At 40.3% G+C, this 18,241-nt stretch overlaps 1 protein-coding gene across 2 annotated transcripts in view; it reads right to left on the reverse strand.

Annotated features, from left to right (window-relative positions):
• Positions 1 to 14,774, reverse strand: part of GLI2 (GLI family zinc finger 2) — a 201,752-nt gene extending 186,978 nt beyond the window's left edge. For both annotated transcript variants that reach the window (XM_032445769.1, XM_015868813.1), the window contains exons 1-3: positions 9,278 to 14,774; positions 7,914 to 8,000; positions 18 to 910 (exon numbers count right to left, since the gene is read on the reverse strand). The gene's annotated coding sequence lies outside the window, so the exon portion shown is untranslated. The remainder of the gene's footprint in view (positions 1 to 17; positions 911 to 7,913; positions 8,001 to 9,277) is intronic.
• Between the last annotated feature and the right edge of the window lie 3,467 nt (positions 14,775 to 18,241).

Here is an 18,241-nt window from a genome sequence, read left to right on the forward strand (position 1 = left end):
TCCTCATGCTTTCCTACCTGCCACACTAATGCGTCTCCTGTGGTGCCTTGGAGGAGGAGGTCAGGCTTTGCAGTGAAGGAAGCCAGGTGTCAGGGTCTACAAAGAAAGTTTTCAGCAGTGGCAGCTGCTCATCGCATCACGCTCCCCTGCAGGCTTGTGTTTGGCTCTGACAGCGTATCTGTTGGTGGCCATGCTTGGTCCTGCCGAGAGTCACATGTGGGGTCAGCTTCCAGTGGGAACATCAAGTTTCGTCTCCTGGAAGGGAGCCTCCAGTGGTTTGCAGCTCTGGGAAAATGTTCTCTTTCTTTATTCCCACATTTTCAGAGATACTTGAAGTTCCTTTTGTATAGAAATGTATCTTCAAGGAAGTCTATTTTCCATAATTTCTAAAGAACTTCTCTCTTTAAAGGAGACTGAAACCCTTGTAAATTCATGTTCTTCCTTAAATTCAATAACAAGAACCAAAGTATACTTTCTTCTTTAGAAAAGTTTTGTCCATTGACAGGAATAAGTTTTAGGATATTTATGAAGAACATTGATTTTCATTTGAAATTGTGTTACCTACAAGTTGAGATAGATCCTTCTGAACCCCAGCAATCCTTCAGCATTTATAAGAGTCTCTGATTATGAGATTTACCTTGTAATCATGATCAGCTTGTTCCAAAAGGCAGCATTTACCATCAACTGAAAATATTTGAGACAATCTCAAGTGCAAAATAAAAAAGTGGTGTTGTATCACTGAGACTTTGCTTTGCAGTGTGAGTTGGGCAAACACTGTCTTTGAGTATAATTCTCCTTTCTCTTCATGTCAGGCTTATTGGGAGATGCCATTTGCTGCTGCTGCTTCTTGGACCACTCCTGTCCTTTGGGTACTGGTTTTGTGGCTGGTCAGGATATTGGCTTCTATTACCTGTAAAATAAGGATAGCACACTTATAAAGACAGTACAGTTATTGAATGTGATGAAATCTTTGACTGCAGTGGTGATAAAGACCTTAAAATGTCTATTTTGACAGCTCTGAAGAACAACAAATGCCACAGACTGAGAAGAACATTTTGAGCAAAACTTGCAGCACAGAGGATGGCCAGCAGGTCGCTCTCCTGATCCCTGCAGCTGTCCCACTCAAGGGAGCACCATTGGCAGTCCAAGCAAATTCCTCAGGAGCTGGATGCTGCAGTGCAATCCCAAGTGACAGTCATTTGGCCCTCAGTCATATCCTCTCCCTCTCGGCTGTTTCTTTGAACAGGGAATTACACCAAAAACACACGATGCAGACATCTCTCTTTGCTTTTTAAATGCACTGTCCTTTAATTTCATGATTTTCTAAAGATTCAAAACACAAATTATATCCCAATAAATTTTTACCTGCATAGGTCAGGTGCTTCTTCTTGTGAGGAGTTTTAACTTTTCTTTCTACTTCCCTCTATCCTCATCATATATATCTATATACTTGGACTTCTGTCAGATTCTCCTGCTATTCCAGAACACCACTACTGCTGAATTTGTGGTAGCATACAAGTTCTTAACAGGGAATCCCGTGGGTTATCTCAACATCCATGCATTTTAATCTAAATAACTGCGCTAGATTAAAAAGAGCTTACACAATTTCTATTGTTATTCAAGGGGCCAGCATCTGACACTTGTGATGAGCTGCCTATTCGCTATTCAGACCCCTGATAACGTAACCCTGTTTACAGCCAGAAGCTCTTTCACATCTTCAACACCCTTCTCCTTCCCTGCATACAAAGTTTTATGGAACAGCCAGAATAGGGGACTTATTGTGCCATGGCACTTGGACATAGTTAAGGAGTCCAACTGATTCCTTCTCATAGCCTCCAAGCCAAAGATATACTCACTTTTCATTTCTGTTCTACCTTCAAAGCCATTAAGTTGCGCTGCTGATCAACAGGCCTTTTCTCTTTAGATCAATGCTCTCACCATGATACAGTATTATGAGTCTTATTGTTACGTCAAGGCATCAACAGAAAATTGTAGTTTTTCCAACTCGTGATGCAGTTCTGCTCAATGTCAGCATTGGAGACCCATGCAGGGAGAGACACAAGCCAGGCAGTAGATGGCACCAATGTACAGCAATTAAAGTGAGCACGAGGCAAAAAAAATACTTCACGTTGCCGTCACTGCTTCCAGCCCTTCTGTTTGACCTTAACTGAGCTCAAAAACATATTTGTAATGATTGCTTCCTCATAGTAAAACCCAGATCCCAATACCTTCAGATGTAACCCCAATCACAGCCCTCTGTGAACAATGCCTTTTTGTTGTTGTTTCTTTTTTGTGTTTACCACTGTAAAAAATTAGCACAAAGGATAGGAATTGTGCTCTCCTCACCTCTCTGCTTCATGCCTGAAGCATACTGCTGATGTCCTGTATCCATTTCCTCACCTGCTCAATCTAATGCTTAGTCAGGGTATCCATGTGTACACCCAATTTCAAGCTGACAACCAGGTTTGGATTTAGTGGGAACCTCGTGGTTCAGTGGGTTGTTTTTTCCCCTTCTCTGTACCTTGGACTATAATCTCTTCCTGGAAGCCATCACTATCACAGGGACTTTGGACATCAGCAGAGCTGTCTCCCTTACTTCCTCTTATCCTCCTATATATTATAGTTTCAGTTCTTCACTGTTTATTCCTGGCCTTATATTTTCTACAGTGCTTTTTGTCTCATAATGTGGATGTCTAAGCCTGACATATCTTACAATGTTGCCCAAGATTTCTGTGGTCTATCATGATCCTATTGGTCATTCAGTCCTGATCCCTTAGTGCATCAGAAACTGCCTTGTGCTTTTCAGCCCCATACTCAAAATTTTACTTTGGATCTGCAATAGGATGAGGTCTTCAAGGCCCTGTATACAACAGTGAGTGTAAGGCAACAGAATCCCATTCCAATAAATTATTTTAAATACTTTCTGGCTACAGCAGTTCCATTCACTGCCCTTACTCCCCTTCTTCCACAGTTGCCCAAGGTTCATATGCAGACTACCATGACTGTCTAAGCATATCCCAGCTCTGTAACGCCCATGTCAGACCGACAATTTGTACTGCCGATCAAACAAACTTACACGGGATTTCTCTTGAGACCAGCACAGTTTCTCTATAGGCAGAAAGAACTCCTCCTCTAGAATTACAAGTATCTTTTCTAGTTACCATATACTTCAAAGCATCTCAAAGCATTATTTCTATAGAACAGATCACTTTTGTGAAACATCAAAATAGTGATTAAAAAAACAAGAAAAACTGGCAAAGCTGTCACTGTCCTCCTACAGCTTTTAGCCAGCTCTTCTTTTTGATAAACTCATTATTGGCCCTGTATAATTCTCATTTTCCCAGCAGTTTTTCAGTTTGTTCTGCCCCCTTCTCTCCTACACTTCTTCTACTCCTGAAGGAGTTTGTTTCAAGGAACGTTACATTTTAAGAACAAGCCTTAGTTATCGTTTTACTTCTGTCCACTTGTGTTCATTATGAGGTGAGCTCCGTTTGCTTAACTGAGTCAGAATAACCTTATGCTGAATAACCTTACAGTAATAGAGGGGAATCTCTCTGGCTCAGGAAAACAAATTATAAAAGGCCTTGAGTCTCTGTGATCTCTCCAATGGTTCTGAAAATCCAACTCTACAGGGACTGTGGATGGACCAGTAGACACTACAGAGAAGTTTAGGAGACAGAGACTCACTAGAATTAGATTTCTTTTTTTGCCCTTGTCAGAATTGCTTAAATCTCTGCACTCCCTTTTTCTGTTCTTTCCTTGCTAGGGCACAATTATGAGATCATAAGTAAACAGTCATATATTTGCTTTGTGTTAATAAAATCACACATAGATTCCTTCACCCCCACTTCTAAGAACAATAAAGTAAAACATTTGCAAAGAATTAAAATCCACTTTGTTCTGAAACAACCTTGAAACTCGAGGAAGGATTTCACATCAGCATGTAGTTTTACACCGACAGGCACATTTAGAACATTATGACTCATGTAAAAGTATTTCTGGGTCAGAGAAAACAGGGTTATTTACCTTTTGTTGAAGAACCATAGTCCTTCAAGAGGGAGGAAAAACAGAATTGGAGCAGTCTAGCTGGGTCATCAGGACCAGGTCTCTGCAGTCCCTACCACCATCTATGACCATTTAATAAGGAAAGAAATACATATTCTCCTTCTGCTTTCCCACCTCCTCCCAACAGGCCTGGACGTCTCTCATCACAAAACAGCTCTCACCACCCCTCTGAAACTTTCAACATCAAAGATCAAAAGCCTCAGCAACCTGACCACGCAACAGGTCATTAATTAATATTGCCAGTGGTGGTGGGGAGCTGTGACTCATGGAGATTTGTGGGTGAAACTGTGTGGGTGATCTGAGATAAGTAATGCTGATAACTGTTATTAGGCCAGTTAAAATAGGTGGATACAGTACACTAGCTTTGGGACATGCAGTCCTTGGGCAATGGACTGTGTGCCATGGAGCAGAAGACAGCAAAACCATAGGAAGCAGAGAGAAACCCTGCTACCTTCTGTCAAAATTCTCTCCCCTCAGCCCAGATCTGGTGACAGATTTAAAGGTGATGGCATGAGGAACACTTCCCAGGTAGGCACCCATTTTCTCCATAGCACTACAGTACCTGCCGAATGTGCATTCACATCCTTTGACACTGTGTATCCCCGAGAAATCTCCCCCTCCCTGAGTAATGCAGATCCTGAAACAAAACCTATCCGTTCTTGTCATGCTGAGCAGGATCTGCCACTGCCAGACTGCAAGTAATGACCAGCAGGACCTATTGCCTTTTGGGCTTCCTCTTCTCTTGGAAGCTCTGTTACAGATCAACAGAGAATAGAATCTTAATTAGTTCATTTGACAAAGTTACACTTGTTTTTAGACATACAGTGCCACCAAAACACTGATCTATGAATGCCTGGTGTTAGGAGAGTGCATATCTGAACATGTCTAGAAGATATATATCTTATGAATATATGGTGTCCTTTGAGCAAGTCATCTACCCACCTGGGGGTACATTCTCTCCACTATCACCCCAGCAGGCTTGTGGGGACTACAATTCCTTTTTTCAGAGAGTTAGAAGCTGTTTGAACAGAGGATGCTAAAAGGTCTGAAAGATCCTCTTGGGCAGGGAACAATCAACTAGTTTAGCTTTGTCAGTGGAGGAGGATTAAATAAAGGCAGGCAACTTCTATTCTGGCTCCTGCATATGCTCAGTAGTTAGACCTAGCTAGAAAACTGGCCTACTCTGACAGTGATACACCCAGAGGAGTAAAGAATATCCTCCATAGTCCATCAGTGCTGTGGCAGTTCATAAAGCAAAGCATGGTTATGGTGTCCTACCAAGGTGAACAAAAACCTAAATCAGGATCTGCAGTTGTGGTAACTGTTTCACAAAGGCATCCTAGGTTATAGTGAGACGTAGAGGAACATGTAATGAGGTAATTTCCATAAGACTGAAAGTATAAAGCAGAGGGCTGCGGAGCTTCTTATGGATATAGTAGCAGTACTCAGAAGCCCAGCATTCTTGCTCTGTACCTCTGCCGTACTATCACCAAACAATATACATCCATACATCCATGTTGGTAGGAAGACATAGGAGGTGCAGACTTAAATTTTCCCATGTGTCCAACACAAAAGCACCAATAGTAATTGGAACAGAGGTTAGAAATTGAGCTCTTCTATTGAAACAATGGAGCACACAGTCCTCATTATTTCCATGTCACCCAAAAAAGAGTAATCAAGGAAAAGTTCCTTTTAAGGAAGGAACTGGAGTGCAAGCAACACAATTAGGAGATGTGAATTCCTACTATTCAATTAGAGACCTGGATCAAGTGCTTTAACTAGATCAGAGCGTTAAAATGGTTGTAAGATCGAGGTTGCATTTAATAAAGTGCCATGTGCCATTCACAGACAAAATGAAGACATTGAGGGAAGAGTAAACTCCAGTCATTTCTAGTTTACAGAAGCTCAACTAGAGGTTGTTTCTGTTAATAAGCTTCAATTAATTTCAGTTCCTTGAACTTGCCTAGCCTGTCCTTGAACTCATCCACAACATCCTGCAGCAAGGATTTCTGTGAATTAATTACACACTATATGAAGAACCACTTTGTACAGAAGCCATTCTATTTATCTGGTGATTCTCATTGTCCTTTTTGAAAACTATTCCACTTCCATTTTATCAGCAATATTCATCACCTCACAGTTCTCTTCTTCCAGGTATGTCACTGGCATTTTGAGCAGCACAAGTCCCAGAACAGCCCACTGTAGTGGTTCATGGCAAGACTTGCCATTTCCTCTTAGGTTTTATGCCTCCTATACTATTTTAATTCATGCATTAACCTTCCCTCTTCTCCCACTGTTGCTCAGGTCTCAGGAAAAACAAAAAACAAAACAACATTGCAAGGGCTTTTAAGTACTATATATGGGAATTGGCTTTCCCTTATCCACATGCTTGCTGACCCTTCAAAAAACCTCAACAGATTTTGATGCTTGAGTAGAAAAAAGTTTATATAGTTTCCTATATATATATATATCCATACAGCTCTCTGTTCATCTGACACTGGACAGTTGTCTTATCGTGATGTATCTAAAAAAAGACCTGCTTTCAGTTTTAATGTCCTTTGTTAATGTTTCTTAAGATGTTGAGTTGAAATACTCATCAGTTACCATTACAGAGCAACTCTTGGTCTCTAATATTTCAAATTCTCCATGATCTACTCTTTCAGTCATCCTTCCAAGATATTTAAATTCCCAATAAATTTGCAGATGGCACTTTTTTCACTTCCTTTTCTGAGGCAAATAAGATACTTAGACTCATCAGCTGTGGGCAGACAACTTGACATAAAAGGCAGGGTTCAAAGCCTGAAATTTTCTGGATTCTAATTGCAAAATTGCAACAAAAATAAAAGATCTTATCTGAGATAAATTGCTGTTACATAATTAACACTACTTACTTGAAAATATGTTATGTTCTAAAAATGCTAGAGGGTAAAAAAAATACAACAACAATGATGAGATGAAGGGGGAAAAAAAACTGTGTACTCCAATTTTCAGGCACGAGTGGGAAGGAACTGCAGAATGCTGGGACAAAGATGTGTAGGACAAATATATCGCCTGCATGTGTACTGTTACCAAAATACTCACTGAAACACATGGGGGATAAACAACCTTATTTAGAATACAAGATTGCACACACAGTTAAAAAGCTGGGAAAATAACTTGAAAACCTAATGAGCATCAAATGGATACTGTGGAGGAAAATGCCAGAGAAATGGCAGGTGTGAAGGCTACGTAAGATCATCTTCGATGAAGAAGTCAAGAAGGTTATGAGTACTTAAGATTTGTATCACTTGTTCAGATTAAAGATGATAGCTTTTAACAGGAGGACGCTACTGACGAATTACATTGTCAAAATATTGTTGGTATATAGGCATGAAGGGTAAAATATGTTTAAACACACAGTTTGGGATATAGTGAGATATCTGTTCAGCTCAAAGTACAAGATGCAGCTATTGCTTAAAAAGTAGGATCCTTTCTGTAGTCACACATGCATGCTGGGATAAGACTACTCATGGAAACTATGGACATGGCAATTAAGAAAGAGATAATCCAAAGAGAATAAGCATGAAGGTCATGGTTTATAGACCTCTGACCAAGAAAGTTAAGTTGACATTACAGGATTTGAAAGAAGATGGGGAGATAAAACTGCCTGCAAACACATGGAAGGTCATTGTACAGAGTGAAGACAAAATTTCTATTTAATCACTTTAAAATTGTGGCAAAGATTAGAATGATATAAAAGAATGCTTAGTAACTGTAGGGATAGGAAAGGAAACTATAAGGTCACTTAAAATGACAGAAGAATCCCCACAAATGGAACATGTCTCCAAGAATATTACACAAATACTTACTGGGTGAAACTCAGGTGTAGCTGACCCTGTTCTGTACAAGAGGACCTCTCTAAGTCCCTCTGGCCTCTATCAGTGATGTCTGTATTTCTGCAAAGTCAAGCACAAGGTTAGAGGTTAATGAAAAGATGGTGATAGTCAGTGTATTTTTTTTTTTTTTTCCAAATCAAAGGGGTGTGTTATGAAGACTGATTAAAAAAGGAAAAAAACAAAAAAAACCCCCAAAAAACAGGTTCACTAAAAGAAAAAGCACCTGATTTCCCCACCTAAAAATCTATTTTCTTATGAGAAAGACCCAGAAAACAACAAAACCTGTATTAAAATATTTCAAATGAAAACAAATATTCTGATTGAAATAAGAAAAAACCAAACCTCTCTGATTTAAGAGTGTTGCCCTGGAAACCAGGGACACTGTCATTCTGTGGTCCTGTTCTTCCCATTCTCCCCCATGATTCAGGCTTCCAGCATGCCCAGCCCCGATGGAGCTAGGACTCCCATTAGGGGCTGTTCTCCCTTCTCCCAGATTGTGGGCCATGAAACATCACAGTACATGCAGCCCAAAGAGGAAGCACAGCTGGGAGAGAACAGGATCTAGAGGAACTCAGAGCACAGTTACAGAGAAGCATGAGGCAAAACACATGAATAGAAATATAGTTTCAGTACAAGTTAATTAAAATATACATATGTAATTTGGATTTTTCTTAAGAAACAAACAACTGCCCCTTATCTCCCACAAACAACTTCAGGAGGACCCCAAAGCAATTTCCAACAAATTCCTGACAGCACCCCTCTTAATTTCCTGTTCTGCATTAGAGATTTCTGATTCTGTTATTTTTGCCTACTTTGGTCTCCCTCAGACGAAGGGGTTTCTTTTGCCAACATTCACTGCAGCCGTTGGAAGTGTCAATATTGTGAGCTTCCCCTAAAGCAAGATTCACTCTCAGCCAAGCTGCGCTCAGAGGCTCAGCACTGCACTCAGAATATAAAACGCTGATAAAATAAACATACCTTCATCCCAATTCAACGGGAAGTCTATCGCTCCTTATTAATAATGTCTCTTCCAGATGAATGATCTGGCAGGACAGCAATTTCACTGTCCTGTGTTCACATTTCAGAGGGGGGCTCTAAAAGGAGCAGCTGGTTGACTTTGTGGAATAGGCCAGCAACTCCAGCAGAGCCCAGAGGGGTATTTTAGGCAATATTCTCCAATAACAGCTTCACATAGCGCTCAGGTGAACGGCAGTGCCCCACCTAAATATTTGACCTGAAGCTGCCACTGAGCAGCCTCTCCACACTGACTTCTTTGATGGATCAATTTGGAATGTGTTAATGGCATTACTCAGCACAATAAATAAAACGCGACTCACCTTAACGTTTCTTGGAAGTAGTCATGGAGTTTATGACACCCAGTGGGAACAGCAAGAGAGGGTCATCTGGAAGGAACGGGGAAACATGCCGAGTGCTCACAGGGGAAATTTCAAGAAACAGATGGAGAAAATATCAGAATTCTCAGTAGCCTCAAAGGAACAGATGAAAAACTTTTGGGTCAATAAGCCAGAGAGTGAAAGGCTCAGAAACCCAGGTTTGTGGTTGTATTATCTAGTCCATGTACTCGGAAATACTAAAGATCCCCCAAGCTTCGTGGGGTGCAAAACTTTGAAAACTTCTGAGGTGAAGCATTAGGGAAGATATTCCTTGTGTTATTTATGGGAAAGAAAAATATGGTTTGTTAAGTAGAAAGGAAAACATTCTAACCTCTGAAGAATCTCAGAAGGAATCTGATTCTTCTTTCTTTTCTGAAAGGTATAAAGAGAGAGAATTTTCTAACCTGATCATCAGATCTATTACTGAAGACTGAACTGGTGGAGAAAAGCAGCACAGTAACAACTTTAGATGGAAGTGCCATTTGTAGCTGTTAAGTTACCCAAAGGATCTTTCACATGAATGCTCCAGACTGAATAGCATGTGCATACACATTCCAGTCATGGGTCCAAAACAAACCAGGAAGCTAATATGCACTCTCCAATGGGATTTAATTGACCATTAGTTTCCTAGGTTCTGAAAAATCATGTCATTATATCTAACTTATTTCTACATTTCATTTTGCCCCCATAGGATCCTAGTGCTATAAACATTAAAAATAAATAAATAAAAAATCCTCCACCACAAAAATGCTATCACCTTTTGTGAGTGAAAGGCTCTGCCCAGCAACACTCCACAGTCGTGGACATTTCTACTTTGGAATTGAAAAATACCGTATCTTGCTACAATTACACAAAAGAATTTAGGTCAGACAAACATAATTACGAATTATAGAGTTTTGACAAAGATGTGGCAGTAACAAGCTCACTGCTGGGAAAAAGCATAACTAGTTCTTAATAATAAATTTCCTTTACACATCAGCCTCTCCCTAAAGATTCACACCAATAAAACGCAGCAGAAATATAAAATAATCCTTTCAAAAGCCTAGAGGGAGTTTATCTATGGGGGGAGAAGGGGGGGAAGATAGAAAATGAAAGTATTTCAGGGCTAAGTGTAGACATTCCAAAACAACACCTTTCACGGGCAATTTCTTGAGATTTTAGCAGGGCAATAAGTTTCACAAGAAGCAGTCCAGGTCTATATTTGAGATGAACAAGAACACCTCATAGAGTGCAATGTCTCTAAATGCCAAACCAGTGCCTTGGTTCAATACTGGTTTAGAAAGTGTCGGTAATGGACTCAAGTATGTTAACTTGCATAGAGATAAACAAAGACATCCCTGGCGGCAGATCATCTCTACTTGTATACTCATAGATCTCTGAAGTTGATTAGCCATGCTGTGGGTTAAGAACAAATTTCAAGATAGCAAGTCTATGAAAAGTCTGAGCTTTGTGGTTTGTTTGTGAGCTATCAGCCTCCCTTGTCCACAGGGCTCTGTTTGGAGGACAAGTCAGCAACATTCTGCTTGCTTTTTTTTTTTTCCTTTGAGCATGGTTCACCACATTCCATATTCCGATTAGTGGTGAACAAGACTTTAGATAGCTCTCAGTTCCAAAGCATACCCTTCCTATGGCAAAGTCCATGATGGTATGGTTTCTTGTATTCCTCATGAAACAGTTAATCATGTGACACTCTGAGTCTAAAGATTTTGCAACCGTCACAAGGCTGCACCAGACAGGTATCTCGGTCAGGTATTTGGACTTTATTTAAACTCCATAAAAGTAACAAACAAAAAGGTTGACCTTGTACTGTACGTGCATGAATGCAGGATTTAAACAGATGCAGAAAAGATCAAGAATTTCAAATAGGCCCAGGAGAATGCCATTCTGCAAGAGTATATTAGGCTTCAGTGTAAAAGCTCGCCATAGAAAAAGAAATGAAATTAAATAAAAAAATTAGGGTAAAACCCAGGAGTACTAGTAAGAGGTTGAAGACTTGGTTCTAGTCCTTGGTTTCTGTTGCTAATCTGAGGTACTGAAAGCTTCATACAGCAAATAACAACACGGTCCCTATTCCAGCAGCTATTGCTCCATCCTCATTTGAGAGAAACTACAGAAAAGTAAATCGTAGCAATAAAAGGTACGGAAAGTCAACATATGCGTGCATATGTGTCAGCATGGGATGTCATTGTAGGTAATCTGATTATTTTGGTTTTTATCATGCATTTTTCATTCACCATCTGTAACTGTAGTTTCATGTTCATTTCTAGAACAATGTCGACTTGAAAGAGACTAAGAAAAGCATTTTAGGTCGAAAGAAGACAGGTACTTCAGTACCAGGTAGGGCTGTACCACTGTCACACATAGTTAGAAACAGACATAGGTACTGTGATATCCATGCAATCACCAAGGCATTAAGATTTCATTCTAAATATGGAAATATTTTCAAGTGACAGAGACCTTACACATTTATGAGATGTATTTTTTTAAAAAAAGATATTTCTAAAAAAGATACATTGTGTTTCAAGTATGAGTTATGGGACCAGATGCTGGAATCTAGGTGAAGAATTATAGGCTGTGTTTATAGGAGGTCAGCTCGGGTAACCACAATGGCCTGAAAATTTATTAATCTCATTTGAAAGATGGAATGCAATCTTTAAGTTAATATAAATACACCATCTGCAGCAGTGAGTTCTGAGGAAGTCATTAGAATATGGAGCAACTTAGGCAGAGTAATAAACCAAATGTGAGATGAGGCTAATATGAACAGCAAAGTCTGATGCCTGTTATCCCCTGGAGAAGCTGAACTTCAGGCCTGCATGAAGCAGAGATTCCCAGGTCTCACCTGTGTTTCTGAAGAAAGCTTAATCTCATCATTGCTGGGTACAATGCAGTTCACCCAAATGAGAGTGAGAAAGCGATCTGATGACAAGATGTGCTTACTCATTCGCATAAGGAAAAAGTACTGCATCCAAGTTGAATTAACTCATTTTGTAGCTCATCCTGATTAACAAAGAACGTATCAGTCATACAGCTGGAAAGCGACATCATCCTAAGAGCTTGTAATTAAAAGTGGACAAAATGAAGACAATTGTAGCCGGTGCTTCCCAAAGGCTAATATCCTCCAGCTGAGGAAAATTACAAGAAGAGCGAGTGGGAGGAAACATTCAGAGAGGAAAAGATGAATGAAAATCAGAAGTTCTTTCAGAACAGAGTCAGTCCATCAGCATCATCGAGGACAGACTGGCTAAGGCCCAACTACTTCATTGGCAAATCAGAAGTAGTTTGAAGACTTAATGAATGGCAAAAAGATAAGAATGCTCTGAAGTACAGAATGAAGAAGAAACTCATACAGGAAGGTATGTAAAGAAGGAATGGTTTATGGAAGGGGTTGTGAGGTGCTGGCACAGGTTGCCCAGAGAGGTGCTCTATGCACCATCCCTGAAGACATTCAAGGTCAGGTGGGACCTGTCTTGTTCATTGCAGAAGGGTTGGACTAGATGACTTTTAAAGGTCCCTTCCAGCTCAAACAGTTATTGGTTCTATGAAACACTGACCCATGGCAATTCTGAGCAGGATTTCTTCAGTAGTGTTAGATAGACATATTGCCAGTGTAAAATTTCAAATAATAATAATACAAAAAAGCCAGAGTCATTCAGTAACTATTTGTTTGGTATTTGGGAAGTAATAACGAGATGTTATTTATGAGACTAAAGTTGAACACGTCCTTTCCAACCCATTAGGAAATAAGCAGGATGTTAAACATCATCTCATAGAGATAAACATTTTTAAATCAGCAGGACTGGATAAATCACACTCAGGGGTCCTTAAATATTTGACAGAGGAGAACTCTGGCTTGCTAATGTTAATTTTTAATAAATTCTAATATCAGAGGGATCCCAAGTGACTGAAAGCAGCGTAGTAGCCTGGAAAGCAAGAGGGAGAGAGATAAAGAAGGAGGGAGGGAGGAAGAGGAAATCAAGTGCAATTATGGAGGAACTATAGAGCAGTTAACCTTGCATCAATTCCAGGTAAAACAGCTGAAAAGCTGAGACAGGACTGAACTGCTGAAACATGAAAGAACAAGATTTTAATTACTGCCAGTCAATGTGGGTTTATGGAAAATAGCTCTCCTCAAATAAAACTGGTTTCATGTTCTGCCTGCACAAAAGCTAACTGCACAGATGTAGCAGACTTTCTCAAGGCTTTAGACTTAGTGCTTGACATACTTACTAGATAAACACCGTATAACATCAAGGAAACTTATGTTAAATGGCTAAGACATGGCTATTTAACATAACTCAAAACCCAGCTGCGTCAATCAGACCATCATCAAATGAGGATGCTATAGTGGCTTTCTGCAGGGCTTTGAAGTGTACTCCATGCTGCTCAGCATTTTCACTGATGTTCTGCAAGGGAATATAAAGTCAGCACTGACAGACAGATGGCTGACACAAATATTAGCAGCCTGGTAAATAATGATGAAATGAAAATACTCATATGGGGTCTATCTCGGGTCACTTGTTAAAGGGATCCCATTTGAAATGAAGACGACATCAATGCAACCAGTGCAAAGATAATATATAAGGCTGAGAAGAAAACTGAACCTAATGGGACCCTGGAAAGCTGTGATTCTAGAAAAAGATTTAGGGAGCATGGTGGGCACATAAAACACAATGAAATTCCAAATTCTACAAGAATCAAAGCCAAACAAATGACAAACGAAGAAATTGTTTGCATGCTCCCACACAGCAGAACACCCCACAGAAGCCTGGAGCTCAGTTTTTACCAACCACTATTAGAATCCAAAAGGCAACATAGAACATTTGACTGAACTGACAAACAGACACCTGACCTTGAGAGATTTAGAGACCCATCTACTGAGTTTGTGGGGAAGAAAAAAAATGAGTGATGTCTTAATTACACAGCGTAGTTACTTCCAGACGAGAACATACTGGATACTAAAGGGTTCTTACATCTGGCAGAGAAAGGCATAATGAGAACCGGTGACTGGAAGTTGAAATCAGAAATTCAAAACGGTCACAATTTTTCAAGCAGTGACGGCGATTAACCACTGGAACAAACTTCTAAAGGAAATGATTGATTATCCATTTCCTGATGTATTCATATCAAAATTAGATACTTTTCCAGAATATATGTTTTATTCCAAAAGGAAAAAAGGAAATAAAAAAACAAGCTATGTTTAATTCAAACGTAAAGTACTGAGTAACAGCATGAAATATAAAGTCTGTGACTTAGAGGAAAAAAAATGTGATATTGCACGGTCCCCTCTGAGGGCAGAAGCTCTGTATGTCCATGAGAGAGAGACCTCCAGTGTGATACAGCAATGCAGCTCATTGGGGAAAAAAGATGATACAACTAAGCTTGAAAACAATCTGCCTAGAAATGAGATAATAACATTTCAGTAACTCTAATTAAATACTGAAGATACTAAAACACTTTTTACTTTACAACCAGGCTAGTTTTCCCTAAAAGATTCTGCTTAAGGCAACAATAGGGCTGGCCATCCTCCTCAAGGCCCCATCTACTTCTATCACTGCTGGTTTACACTTTCTGTATAAGTCAGGGGTGTGATGCAAAAACTCTTGGGAAGGGATATGTCTTCCACAATGTCATGAATGAATGATAATTTGAACATAACATTATGTAATGACAGAAGACTTTAGCATCACAATTCCTGTATTCAGAAAGTGAGGTACATTTGCCTATTTTTCTATTGATCTTGTTTTTAGTTATTATTCTTCTGTATTGTTTTGTTTGTTTGGATCTTCTAAAGTCTGGGAAAGATCAGAAATTGAGGTTCCGGTTATCTAATACCTATCTCAGTACTTACCTGCCCTGGAGCATTTCAAGTGCTTTTTGAGAAATGGTGTTTTTCAGACTATCTGAGGCCAAACTGGATCATGGTGAACTTGAAAGCAGAATAGTCAAAAGCACCACGCAAAGGTGGCAGGGGCTAACATGTCCTTCTCAGCAGAGACACAGCAGAGTCAGGATGATTCACAACCAGGCCTGTACAAATAACTAATTTTTCAGCCTGCTAGGTGAACTTGAAGGAAGAAAAACACTGCCCCGAAGTGAAGTTCATGTGTGTTTCTTGATGGAAAGAATGATGGAAAAAAAAAGAAACCAACAGAAACACCACCAAGATATTTATATCAGGCTAACTAAACTGTTTCTTTGATTTGAAATTGTTTTGTCTTTGTGGTCTGTTGCATATAAACATAAGTTTACACAAACTTTTCTTGAAATGTCAAACCCAGAACTGATTTTTTGAGTGGTGAACAAATGATTCATCCCCTCAAATTTTTGTGGCTCTGTTCAGAGTTTTCAGTGCATTTCAGCATTTCCCCCCATGCTGTTGGGTGCAAATATTCTCAAGATGCATCAGAGAGTCACAGACCATCAAATCATCCTGCCACACCCTGCAAAGGAAAAGCCCAGAGGAGTTCAATGAAAAGAATTAATCACTGGAAATTTCCCTGGGAAAAAAAAATGTTACTCAGGTGGAGAAAAGGCAGCGCAGCCAGACTGCCCTGAAACTGCAGGACACAACTACAAGAAAGCAAAGGCTTTCCTTTCCTTTTCTCCTCTCTTTGATATTGTCTGTTTAGCAGGAATTACTTGGTATTCAGTCTCCTCTTCCTACAGCTATACACCAACCAGGACCATGAAGTTGCTATCCACCGGTCAGAAAACCTGGTACCCAAACATAGTTGTATTGCAAACCTCTGTACAGAAATTTATCAGCCAAAACACATGAAGAAAAAAAGAAGTTATTTTGCACAGAGAGGAATCTACATCATCAAGCTTGCCCGTATAGTGCTGCAAGGTGTGTCTTTCAAACATGTTGAAGAAAAGTAAGGCCTTATTGAGCACCTACCGCTTCGGCTCAGGCTGAGATAAAGCTGCGTAGGAAGAGTGCACCCACCAGTTCAGGCAAAGTTCAACATCTCCTGAAATGCAAACGGCCTCTGAAAATGCTGGTTGAAACTTACTACAAAATCTGGAAGGAGACAGAATATCACAACACTGTTCAAAAATGGAAAAGACTCAAACTTGGCACTAAAAGCATCTTATGCTTACTGGAATGGATATTTAACAATGGCAATAGATATTTAACAGTACCTTATCAGCTCCTCTTACTCTGTTTGGAAACACAAAATTGGTGACAGCAAGTTATTTTGGTGTTTTTTGTTTGTTTGTTTGTTTTGTTTTGTTTTTTGAAGAAATATTTTGGTGTCAAGGGAACTTGCACCACAACCAGAACAGATGTTATAGCTGTGCCAATGGCATGAAGTTTCAGCCTTATTCTAAGCCAATACTACAGCCAAAAGGCCAGAGAGTTATTATGTGATCCTCTTCTGCTCTATTGAATGATGGTCATTTTAAAAAGTGGAATAGCTTAATGATGAGTCGAGAGAGACAGACAGTCCAGACTTAGGGTGTTACCTGAAGTTTAGTTTGTGCTCAGTGGTAATCAACCTGTGATAAACCTGAAATGTGGAAGGATTCAAGTCTGGAACCACAGATCCACGCACAGTAGTTGCCCTGACTTACCAGGCTTGGACTGTTTCTGTAGACAAACACCACACAGTGTGCACTGCAGCTGCCTGCCCACCCAGCTGTCTGAAATACCCTCCAGGGACCACAGCTCTCCATGTGATGCAGTCCCTATGGGCTGTCCTTTCTTCAAAGACATGATAGTGACATATTACAAACTGCCAAGATTTACTATGAAAATTCTTGGGTTTCCCAGCTACCTGCTACAGTGGAGTCCCTACATTTCCTAGAGGGTTGCATGTCTTTAGCTCTTCTTTAAATGATTTGCATAGTCTGTTTCACAGCTAGCAAAGCATCAGGCCAACTTACAAAGAACTAAGAAGCACATTTCCTAGAACAACACACTCCCATGAAGAAGTGGAAGAAAGCCCGCTTCGATTTATCTGTACAGAGCTTAGCTGGACTCAGAGTGACAAGAAGCAAAAAGGCAATGGCAGCACCTCTTTGCACCATGGGAACGGACTGTGTTCGCCATTCGGCCCAGGAGCAAAGCTCCGAGGACGGAAGGTGCCATGTTCGCAGTCTCTTGCCTTTTAGGGCCGCACCAGGAGGGGGCAGGAGCAAGCCGTCCTTGCCTCCCCGCTCGAGGAAACCCCTGCTGCAAACTTCCCCAGCTCCAGGTTCGCTACTGTGCTCCTGGCACCATCCCTCTTTTACACACATCAGAGATAGGCGCTGAACGCTTCGACTATGGATTATTTGCCGGCGGAGTTCCCACAAATCCGGGTTTGTAATGCATCCCGCAGTGTTAAGGCCAGGATTCCTAAAAGCCTTCCACGTTGCTCCAACTTCTCTTCCTCCTCAGCTAGCAGGGATTTTGACATCAAGATAAATGAGTTTTGGCTAATTTTCTCTTACAGCCCTTTGATGTAAAGACTGTGTCAGTCCCTGTATTTGAGCGGCATCTCAGAAACTGCTTACCATGCTATGTGCAATAATCAGCAACAATACTTGCACAGTGGTGAGGCTGAATGTGGTCTTGTATAGCTCAAGGCATGGTAGATAAATACTGATAAAGCACCTAGTGGTTATCTCAGCGGAGCAGCACCAATGCACCCAAGAGTTGCTTGCACATCATATTGAGCATAATAGGGCAGATCTCAAAAGATTCCTGGCGCTGGCTGCACTTGGGTAAATCTCCACACTCAGACATCTGTCTTTGTAGGGGGAAACTGAGAACTGGGGATGCAGGGGAAGATTCTTGTGCGTTTCAGAACTTCCATCTTCTGGGAGGGTCAGGGAAATAAATAAATAAATAAATAAACCAAAACAACAACAGCAAAAAAAGCCAACAACTCAGTCTTCTCTTGTGGTATTTTGGCATTT

This window comes from Coturnix japonica, chromosome 7 (assembly GCF_001577835.2).
Source record: "Coturnix japonica isolate 7356 chromosome 7, Coturnix japonica 2.1, whole genome shotgun sequence".
In the NCBI taxonomy this organism is placed as follows: domain Eukaryota; kingdom Metazoa; phylum Chordata; class Aves; order Galliformes; family Phasianidae; genus Coturnix; species Coturnix japonica.